At 37.7% G+C, this 11,667-nt stretch overlaps 1 long non-coding RNA gene across 1 annotated transcript; it reads left to right on the forward strand.

The window, feature by feature from the left end:
* The first annotated feature begins 664 nt into the window (after window positions 1-664).
* On the forward strand, window positions 665-10,385 carry LOC141585020 (uncharacterized). The gene is made up of 4 exons (XR_012518301.1): window positions 665-788; window positions 6,058-6,060; window positions 6,440-6,447; window positions 9,890-10,385. It is a non-coding gene; the product is annotated as an uncharacterized LOC141585020 (long non-coding RNA).
* Window positions 10,386-11,667: the final 1,282 nt, after the last annotated feature.

Here is an 11,667-nt window from a genome sequence, read left to right on the forward strand (position 1 = left end):
TTAACATGTTGGTATATGTCCTTCGAGTCTCTTCTGGAGACTCTTCTGCTCCATGAGGCACATGGAAGTGCTAAAAATATGGGTTATGTAGCGTTTATATTCCACATTAAAAATTAACTATATACTGAATTGTTTCCTCAACTTATATATTCTTTGAAACCCAGTTTTAATAATTATACAACACACTATTATATAGATATGTCATAATTTGTTTGAATTGACTTGCTCTTGGACATTTAGGCCGTTTCCACTTGGACTTGATGGCAGGAAGGTGGCACCAGATTTTAAAGGGGATACTGACAAAGTAGTGATCAATCCAGGGAGGATAACCAGACTAGCAAAGCATCTTAGCAACCACGACCTGAGAGGGGTACTTCAGAAAACTGGGACTGTTTATTCCAGAGAAGGGCATAGAGGGCTCTGATAGCTGTATTCAAACCCTTGAAAAGCTGTCAGATGGGAAAGGGAGTGAATTAGTTTTGCGCTGCTCCAGAGGGCTGAACTAAGACAACTGGACAGAGGCTGGAGGGAGTCTGATTTCAGCTCCATTGCTAACAATGCCCGCTGTCCACCGATGGGCTGAGCTGCTTTGTGAGGAAGTAACATCTCCATCACATCAAGTGTGCAAGCAGAGATAAGATGACCACGTGGATCAGGACTCTGTAGAGAGGATTCATACATGGAGTGGGAGACTGAAATAATAACCTCAACGATGCTTTCCAATCGGAAGAGTTGGTGATTCTTTCTGAGTTATCTAACTGCCCTCCTTTGGCCTTGTTCACATGAGAGTGTAAGGCAGGTAAGGAGCAAAGAAGTCAATGCTGTTAATTTCACTGCTAGAGTAAGCACTGTAGGTCAGAAATAGAACATACATCTGTGTACTTGGCATTGGATCACATCTAGATAGCTTTTTACAGTCAGCAAAGCACTTTGCAGATAGACCTTCTAGTTTAATTCTTATAACAGCTTTGGGAAGTAGACATGGACATCATCCCACTATTAAAGGTGAGAAAATTGAGCCCAAAGTGCTGAAGTGACAAAGCCCAGCCCTCCACTTCTAGCTCCTTGTCACTTCCCAGGATGCAATGCTGCTCTCCTCTTCGTGAGTTCCTAGTGCTCTCTTTGACGGGCTGCCATGTGAAGGTTCTTTGTCCTTTACACTCTGTGTATTTGGTGTCTCTTCGGCTACACTTTTAAACCCTTTAGGGCAAGGGTTTAAAGGCATGTTATTTTTCTTTTGCATCCCATCGTCTCACTGCCCAGTGATCTTTCTGCAATGCACATCGGATCATGCCAGCCCCGTATTGAATTCCTCTTAGGCTTCTTGTTGCCCGCCACAGAGATGCTAACCCATTTGGGAGGGACTGTGGATCAAAGAGTGGTGCACATTTCAGAATCGTGGGAGGAAGTGAAGTACAATTTGTGGCAGCAGAAGCAATGCAGCAATTATTTGAAAAGCAAAATCAAAACAATTTGTTCATCAATACATTTTTTTGCTTATTGGAGATAAATAGGCAATACTATAATTCTCAACACTTTTAGGAGAGCATATTATTTTGAGGGTACATGAGACTTTCATTTTTGTCAAAGAAGCCGTAAGTTTTGTTGTTGTTTGAGGACCTACACCCTCAAAAGAAAAAAAAGTGCCATCCCTCATTTTGCAAATTTCCATACATGTACGGGCTTGTGCCTGGACTCTTTCACCTTCTATTGGTCTGTGGCTTCTGTAACACAACCATACCATCTAATTATTATGGCTTTATAAAATGTTTTGTTTGCTCTTTTGTCGGACAGCTGGCTTCATTTTGTTTCCTCCAAAACTGTTTTTGAACCTTTGTTCTTTTATGTCAATTTTAATATGAGTGTTTCCAGTTCCATGAAAAAAAAAAAAAACCTTATTTTGGTTTTGATTGTAATTGCACTGAATTCATAGATTAAAGTTGAAGGACAGCTGACAGCCTAATGATATTGAGTCTTCCCATCCATTTATTTGGTGTGGCAGGACCTCTTGGTTGTCTGCTCATCCACACTAGCTCACTCCACTTCCTTTCTTAATGACAGAGAATGCTTCCCATATTAGAAATTGAAAATATGAGAGATTTTCCCATCCTTCCGTAGGCGTGGCCTTATGACTCAATCCTGGCAATGGGACATGAGAGAAAGGTTTATGGGAAAAGTTTACTAAAAATAGATGTGGTAAGAGACTTCTTTTACTTCCTTCAGAATAGAGCCGTGTGAAGAGGACTTTACACATCGACTCTAGCTATGACATCAGTACTGAAACTGGGAAAGGACAAACTTGAGATAAAAGCCCTGCTGGAGATGCTTCAGCAGAAAGATGGAAAGATCCTGAGTGTCTGATGACATCCTTGAGTTGCAGGACTAAGCAACACTGAGCCTGTCCATACTAGGCCTTATGTAATATAAAGTAATAAATATTACTTTAAGATGCTTCCTGTTGTATATATGCTACTCGCATGTAAAAACATCCTAATCAATATACCATGTCTTCTTTCATTTCCTTCAATAAAATTTCGTTATTCACAGGCATCTTAAACATTTTTGTGAATACGACATTTTTAAAGATTACATTTCTAATCGTCTATTACTGGTGATTAGATAGGCTATTGATTTGTTTGTTGGTCTTATATCCAGCTTATTGATCTCTCATTCATTCTAATAGTTTATAAAGTCTCCTACAGTCTATCACATCATTTGCAAATAAGAACAGCTTTCTTTTTGCTTTTAAATTCTTATATTTGTTATGCATTTTTCTTGCCTTATTACACTAGCTTATACTTCAGGTACACGGTTGAAAATGAGTAGATACAGCAAGCACTTGCTTCCTCCCAACTCTGATAGGAGTAATTATCAAGTTTCAACTTTCAGGACCTTTCCATAGCACAACTCTAGGGGGCACCATTCATAGTCCTTTGATATTATGAGTGATTTTGTAATATATTTTTATATAGTCTCCACTAAAGTGTTTATATATCAGTAAGGATTAGGCTTGGTTGCAGGTAACATAAACAGACTGAAGAGCAGTAGATTATACAAGTTGGAAACTTATTTTTCATGCTCAAGATATCCAGAGGTAGTTCAGAACACAGTTAGTATGCTGCAGTCTCAGAGATCCAGAATCCTATTATCATGTTGCTCCACCATCCTAATAGTTTCCCACTTTTAGGTGGGAAAACACACACTTTCCTCAAAAGATAAAGAAAGCACCTTCAATTTATAATTTGTTAAACTGTGGTTTTAAAAAAATTCAATAAACTAAGACTAGGAGGTATGGCCAAGATTGCTAATTTCATTCCAATATCTATTCTTCCTGTATCCTAGCAAAAGAAACCCAATCTTTTGCTCTGAATTTTCAAATTCATTTGCATAAACTTTTCCATTTTCTCTTATGATTTGTTTAATCTCTATTCTAATGTGTTTTGTTCCATTCCCTTTTTCATTCTCAATATTTTATTTATTTGTGCCTTTTTTCTTGATTTGCCTCATTAGAAATTTTTCTTTTATTCAAAAACTCAAATTTTAATTACATTAAGTTTTTGTACTTTTTTTTCTAATTTATTGATTTATACTTTACCTTTACTATTTCCTTTTTTCTATCTTTACTGGCTCCTTCTGGTTTGTTTGTTTCCTCCCTGCTTCAATTGACTACAAACTCATTTACTTGTTATCTTTCTTTTATTTTACAGATTTTAGGCTCTGATCACATCTTTTAATTCCACCTTACGGCATCACAAATTTTTATGTGATTATTTCATTTTCCCATAGTTTAAAATATTTTCCACTTTTCATTATTATTTCCTCTTGAATCTAAAAGTTAACTAGGAAGATATTTTTAAATTTCCAAACTTGCACTTTTTCTATTGTCTGTTTCACTTCTTTAAAAAAAAAAAAAAAAAAAAAAAACTCTCAGCCAGGCGCTATGGCACGTGCCTGTAATCCCAGCTACTTGGGAGGCTGAGGCACAAGAATCACTTGAACCCAGGAAGCAGAGGTTGCAGTGAGCTGTAATCGTGCCAGGTCAACAGAGTGAGACTCAAAAAAAAAAAAAAAAAGCTGAAAACAAAAAAGTAAAAAGCACTCTCCTCTTTGCTTATAGATGTCTAATTTAATGCATATTGATAAAAATATGCATAATACAAATTCTTTAAAATTGCTGAAGTCTTCACAATATGGCCAATTTTGTAAATTTTCTAAGAAGAAAAAATTATAAACTTTATATTGGGTACAAGGTTCTACATGAAACAGATAAATTTATATTTTCTTCAAATGCTCTTACAGGGGTTTTTTGTTTGTTAGGTTTCTCATTTTAACAGAAGACTGTTAAAAATCTCCTACTATGTGTATAAAATGATCTATTTTGGCTTTTTATATAACTTGAAACTATGTTGTTAGGTGCATGCTAGGTCCTGATTGTTACATCATCTTGGAGAATGAATTCATTTTATTATTGTATAGTATCTATCTCTTTCTCTATTTGTTCTTTTTGCCACAAATTTTATTTTGTCATATATTAATCTTGCTGCTCAACATTCATTTGGAATTTGCATGATCTTTTTTTCTCATCCTTTATTTTCAAACTTTCAGATTGATGTTATTTTGTGTGTCTTTCTTGTCAATTGCATATTGTTGGGTCTTTCATTCATTTTCATAATCTCTGCTTTTAGTGGTTGGCTTTAATCCATTTTCAAGTATTGTGTTATTACAGTCATCCCTTGGTATCCACAGAGGATTGGTTCCAGGGCTCCCTGTGGATGCCAAAATCCACAGATGTTCAAGTTCCTTATATAAAATGGCATAGTATTTGCATGTAATCCATGTACATCCTCCTGTATACTCTAAATCATCTCTAGATTACTTATAATGCCTAATACAATGTAAATGCCATGTAAAGAGTTACTATACTGTATGTTTTCAATTTGTGTTATTTTTATTATTGTATTCTTATTTTTAATTTTTTCAAAAACATTTTTATTCTCATGTTGGTTGAATCGAAAGATGTGGAACCTGTGGATATGGAGAGCTGACTATATTACTTTCTTTTATATTTTCTGTTTATTATTGTTTTTTTTTTTACTACTTTTTTCTCCCTATTTTCCTCTGCACTTTTATAGTGATAAAGTTTTTATAATTACTTTTTTCTCTGCCTGGATTGAAATTTATATTGTGCACTTCTTCTCATTAAATGATTATCCTTATCTTTAAATATTTAACAGACATACACTTATTTGTATGAACAAATATAAACTTTTTTGATAATGCTGTTCTCTTCTTGGTCATACATATTCTGTATCTGAAAGTTTTCTCTCATATATTTTATTATTATTTTCTGTAATTCTACTTTTGCTTTTTTAATAAACATAAAAGTATTAGTTTGTAGTCAATAATGAATTATATTTACTAAACATATGCTCTTTTTTTCTTACCAAAATGTAACTTAAATTATTCTAGTGAAGATTAATGGATGGTAAGAGTTTTAGTTCTTTATATCTGAACTATTTTAATTTCACACCTCATTCTCGAATAAGAATTAGCTAGATATAAATTTCCCTCAGTACTTTGTAGATATGGCTTCATTACCTTCTTGAGTTCAATTACCTTCTTGGTTTCTATTCTAAGTCTTGAGTCTAAGTGTTAAACTTTTGTAAGTAATCTATTTTTCCCCTCTGGCAGCTTTTTCTTTTATTAATGATGTTCTGCAGTTTCATTGTGATGTGGACCTGCTAGGGATTCAAAGTGCACTTTTGATCTGAGTTCTCATATTTTTCTCTAACTCTGGAAAATTCTAAGCCACAATCTTTTCAAATAATGACTTCTCTCTTATTTCTTCCAGTCTCTTCCTTTTTCTGATACTCAAATTAGAGATGTGTTGGAACCTTTCAGGTCTTGGCGGCTAACTATTCTGCTCTCTTGAATTTTATATTTATTTGTTTCTTTATACTACATCTGGGTGAATTTGTCAGTACTCTCTTCCAATTTACTAATTATCTCTTAAACTGTGCGTAGTCTAGAGTTTATCTTTGACTTTCTTATTTCCAGAATGTATTTTTAAGTTTAAAATTTTTAGTCGATTGCTTTCCCTATCTATATGTGGTGGCTTGCCCCAAATGTGCCCCATCGCTACATAATGCCCTTTGCAATGTGACTTTGATGCTCTTATTTTCAAGAAACGGGGTATATCTCTCCATCCTTCAAGCGGCCATTGACAAATATGATTCAGCAGAGGCTTGAGAAGTTCTTGTGTATTGGAGTTTGCCCTTTTTTTTTTTGGCTGCAGGAAACCCTGCTATCACCATGGAAGCAAGCCTAGGTTAGCCTCCCAAAGAACCAGAGACCACAAAAAGAGACCCTAGCTGTGTGAATGATCTGAGCTGAGTCCCCAGACATGCAAGTGTGACCGTCCTAGACCACTGAGCTCCAGCCAAGCCAGTTCACATCAGAACTGCCCAGCCAACTCACAGAATCCTAAGAAATAATGCAGGTTGGTTTTTTAAGTGACTAAGTTGTGGGGGTGGTTTGTGATGCAGCCAAAGTTTATTGATACACTGTCTTATTCAATTTCTCCTTGTTTTGTTTCACAATATTTGTTTACTTTTAATGGATCTAATTCTTTTTCCATGTCTTAGTCACCTTAAGTGTTACTGTTCAAGTCTTACTGTTTAATCATCTTACCGTTTAAGTCCTTGACATACTGTTTCATAAAAATCATTTTCAACTAGAGTGAACTATTGATTTTCTGGACTGTTTTTCTTAGCACTCATTTTCTACATATATTTTGGAAAGTCTGCAGGCTTATTTTGAATGGAAGGCATTTGGTTTTGTTTCATTTGTTTTGCTTTTTCTTGTACCCTGTTGAGAAGTTTTGTGGATGCTTTTCACTCAGCACACTGTACTCTTGGTTCACAGCTGAGTCTTAAGATAGTTTTCTGGGGCTCCTGCCCCACAGTGATATTGAGAATATTACAGAGCCAGTCACAGAGCTGGCTTTGAATCAGCTGGCTTCATATCCACTTTAAACTTCTAATGAGTTCCTGTTTAGAAGTCCAGGTTTGGATCTCCCTGGTTTCACAGCTTCTGAGAACGCCTGGCTTTGAGCAGTTAACCTGGTTCTATCACTTCTTGCATAGACACTCAGTTTCTGTTATCCTAGCAGAGCCACACCCCTTTCCATTGCCGCCTGGTTTAGGGCCCAGAGCCTTGCAAGCCCACAGCTTTATCCCCACTCATGCTTGCAGTGATCCATAAAGACTTTTTTTCTTGGTTTCCAGCTTGGTATATTTTATTAGGTTTGTTTTTCCCTTTTTTATACTTTGTCTTTCATTGCTTTTTACTTAGAACACAGGGAATGTGGAGAAGTGTAAAATTAAGGGCGCCCATTTGACTGGAGGTCCATTTCATATAATTTTATCTAAAAGTTAAATATAAACTTAAGCTGGCATGCAAGATCTTTCACAGTTCACATCCGCTTCGCACTCCCACTGCCAGGCACCCCGCACTTCACTCATATCAAATTACTTCCTGTTTCCTGAACACATCATGTTCTTTTATTCTTTGGGGTACACGCATATCCACGACAGCCCGCCTGCCACACCGTTAATCTTCAAGATCTTCGTGAAAACTCATTTCAGCTGGGAAGCTGGCTCCAGATTCTACAGATTAAGTTAATTTTCCTACTCTGTGCAGATAGTATTGTTAAATACCTTTATGTAGTGCTTTCTGTATTCCTCTATATTCTACTTCTGTATACTGCTTATGTCATCGAATTGTGAATTTTCCTACTTATAATCTCCCCAGCTAGGCTTAGAGCTTCCTGAAGACAGACACTGTCTTTTTCATACTTATATTCTTCGAAGTTAGCAAAAGACCTGGCACAAAGTATGCACTCAGTACACATGTAATTGAGTAAATGAATGAATGATTCAGATGACGCAAGCTAAAGTAAGCATATAGTACATGTGGTTTATTGCCATATTGTTATTACCATGTCAATTGCTGTTTAAGTGTCTGCTTCGGGCAACATTAATGTGCTATATTTACCCCCTGGACTTAGAAATAAAGGGAAGGCAGTGGACAAATTTTTCCCTGAAGTTTGCCTTATGTCACTACCATTAAGCTAACTCTGTGTGGAAGGCAATTGACATACTCCAATCCACCTTTTGTAAAAGTGTGATTTTTACGATTAAGGCAACATGAGACAAACAGTCTCATTTCCTTCCTCATTTTCATGGCATTCATTCTTCAAAAAAGAGTGAAGAAAGATGTTAGCACGAGTTCTGTTATCTTTCCTTTGAGCAAAGTAAAAATATGATGGAAAAAGCCTAATTAGTCGAAGCTCTAATATGTATAAATCCTTTTACAGCTGTAACAATTCAGTTCTATCATTCTACCAATTATAATTCTATCTCGGGAGAAGGGTTACATTTTTTTGTTCCTCTTTTTTACAAAGAGAATATAATTTTGGCACCAAATGGTATGCTGTGTGAGCAAAAATATTTGTCTAATTGTCCAACTTTTCTGGAATCCTTCAGGATACTATTTCTTCCTCAGAAGCAGAATGAAGGCTCTGTGACATGGAAGAAACAAAAAGGTTTTCATTCTGGTGGGAGCTACTTGTGCTTTCATTTCCTTTGGCTCAATTGCATGGCTATGGCAAAAACAGAAATTCAACTGAGTAGGATTTCTGTTCTAAAAACATCTAAAATTCATCTCAAATCTGTATCTCTTCTAGGGAGAGAAACTAAATCCATTCTAACAACTAATTAAACAAACAAACAAATACCCTAAAACCACAGCCTTCTCCTGGCGCCTGTCTATACCCACTCCTTCCCAGACCCCTTCCCCCATCTCCTTCCCCACAAGGCCAGACCCACCTGGTCCAGGGATCAACATGGTGGGGCTCACTCTCTCCAACACAGGGAATGTGTTGGATAAAAATTATATGTGGAAAATGTGCGTAAGACAACTAGAAAATGAATGTGACGTTATCACTGTGTTTAACTTCAAACTTCGCTCTCTAATTCCAATAGTTGTCACAGTTTTCTGAAAACCTCAAGTGTAACTTACATGAGATTTCTTCTCCCTAGTGATTCAGCAAACAAAAGCCTAAAATTCTTCTCCAAATCGCCATTTCCCCTCACATTCCTAATTCAAGCTCAAAGCTTTATTTAATTTAACCACATTTAGCAAATAAGTTTAAGTTATGTACTCTGATTGATGCAGTATTTCTTACGGATATAGATTCTGAATCTATTGTATGCCCTCGAAAAGGGTTTAGAGTTTAGACAGTTTAGAATTTGGAACCAATTTCAATGTCTCCAGAAAAGATCCAAATCTGATAACTTGCCGTTTCTCCTGTATGGCCAGCCATCTCGCTGTCCTCAAGGGATTGCTACATCCTGGAGAAGGGGATAACACAGATGGACGGAGATTTTTTATTTACAGGAACAGTATCTGGAAGTGTCTTTTGGTTTAGCATCTTGATCTTTTATCCTAAGCAACTACGACTATTTGAAAGGCAGAACAAAAAAAAAATTGCTACTAGGGGAAAGAAATATTGCCTGAAGAAAATGTATCAATGACAACTCCTAGATACTAACTGTGGTGCCTTTAGTTTCATTTCCAGTCACACGATGAGCATCTACTATGAGCTAGGTACCATATTAAATTCTAGACAAGCTCTGTTCAATAGAAATAGATTCCAGCCACTTACATAACTTTAAGGTTTCTAGTGGCCACATGAAAGCCATTAAAGAGAAAAGGGTAAAATTGAATATTTGCATCGTCTCAACATGTAATCAATACAAAAATAATGAATGAGGTGTTGCTTTTTTAATACTGCATCTTCAAAATCTGATGTGTTTCTCACTTACAGCCACAGCTTAACTTGGACTCACCACCTGTCAAGTGCTCAAGAGCCACGTGTGCGGTGGTTACGACATCGAGCAGCAGAGCTCCAGAGAGGCAAATGTTAATGAGGACAGTGCTAGTTACAGAGTTGCTGGACGATCTAGGCTCCCTTGTAAGAACCAGTGCCCCGGGGAAGAAACAGAACTCTATGAGGTAACAATGTGGGTGTGTCATCTGCATGTGCCCATATTATGGGAACGTAGATGGGAAGTGACCAAGACCGACAAGTGATGTCGTCGTGCCCGAGACGCATGAGAACCTCATTTTTTAGATGCTGCTGGCTCAAGACCGCATTTTATGCTATGGCTTTTGTCATCTGAATTCTCAGTAGCAGTCTCAGAGCTAATATGCTTCACTGGACCCTGGAGGATATTGTCTCACACAGCCCACTGGGTTTCAGATAAACAGTCTGTGTCCTTCATTGCCTTCCTGGAAACTGATAACTAAACTCTTCCTCACCAGACTTTTGGACTTTTTTAACTTTCCCTTTGTCTAGTCTCTTTTGATATCTCTGTTACTATCCTTTATTTTTTTTTTCCTGCTTATCTAATTCCTTTATCTTGTTCAAGTTTAAAAAAAAAAAAAGTCCTTTGTCTGGGGCCTGAGGCCTGTTAAGGCATCTATGGGTACAGCTTATGCACACTGATGAGGAGAAATGTTAAAACACAGAGCTAAAATGTATTAAGTATTTAGGCCACGTGCAGTGGCTTGCGCCTGTAATCCCAGCACTTTGGGAGGCCTATGCGGGTGGATCACAAGGTCAAGAGATCGAGACCATCCTGACCAACATGGTGAAACCCCGTCTCTACTAAAAAAATACAAAAAATTGGCCTGGCGTGGTGGTGTGTGCTTGTAATCCCAGCTACTCGGGAGGCTGAGGTGGAAGAATCACTTGAACCAGGAGGCGGAGGTTGCACTGAGCCAAGTTGCTGGGATTACAGGAGTGAGCCACAGCACCTGGCCTACCTCAAGTTTAAGAAGACAGTTAATACGGTTTGGCTGTGTCCCCACCCAAATCTTATCTAGAATTGTAGTTCTCACAATCCCTGCATGTCATGGGAAGGACCTAGTGGGAGGTAATTGAATCTTGGGGGTGGGTTTTTCCCATGCCATTCTCACAATAGTGAATAAGTCTCATGAGATCTGAGGGCTTTATAAGGGGAGTTCCCTTGCACACACTCTCTTGCCTGCTGCCATGTAAGATGTGCCTTTACTCTTCTTTGCCTTCCGCCATGATTGTGAGGCCTCCCCAGCCATGAGGAACTGTAAGTCCATTAAACTTCTTTTTCTTTATAAATTACCCAGTCTCAGTTATGTTTTCATAGCAATATGAAGATGGACTAAAACAACAACATTTTTAGTTAGGCTCCCAGCTCAGCACCCTTTCAGCAGCATTTGGGTTATTAGTCTTCAGCCACTGCTGTTATATTTTCTCTGCTCCTTTCCCTCCCACTTCCCCTCTGTCACCTGCCACCAGGCTGGTACTTCCAGAAACCCCATGTGCAGAAGCTTGAGAGCCCAGGCAGGGAAAGCAACATGACAGGCAGAAATATCCCTGAGAAGTCAGGTGCTTTATTGGCTGGTCACTGTGAACCTTACACTCTAAAGGCTAGATGCCTGGGCTTCCTTCCCGAGATCTTAAGGCTGGATCTGAGGATAAGTGGCAAATAAGTGGGGCTTACTCTTCTCCTCTACTGTGATCATCCTTATCTGCCCTGTGCCATCCCGTTGCCCTCTAGTTAA

Source organism: Saimiri boliviensis, chromosome 7, assembly GCF_048565385.1.
Source record: "Saimiri boliviensis isolate mSaiBol1 chromosome 7, mSaiBol1.pri, whole genome shotgun sequence".
Lineage (NCBI taxonomy): Eukaryota > Metazoa > Chordata > Mammalia > Primates > Cebidae > Saimiri > Saimiri boliviensis.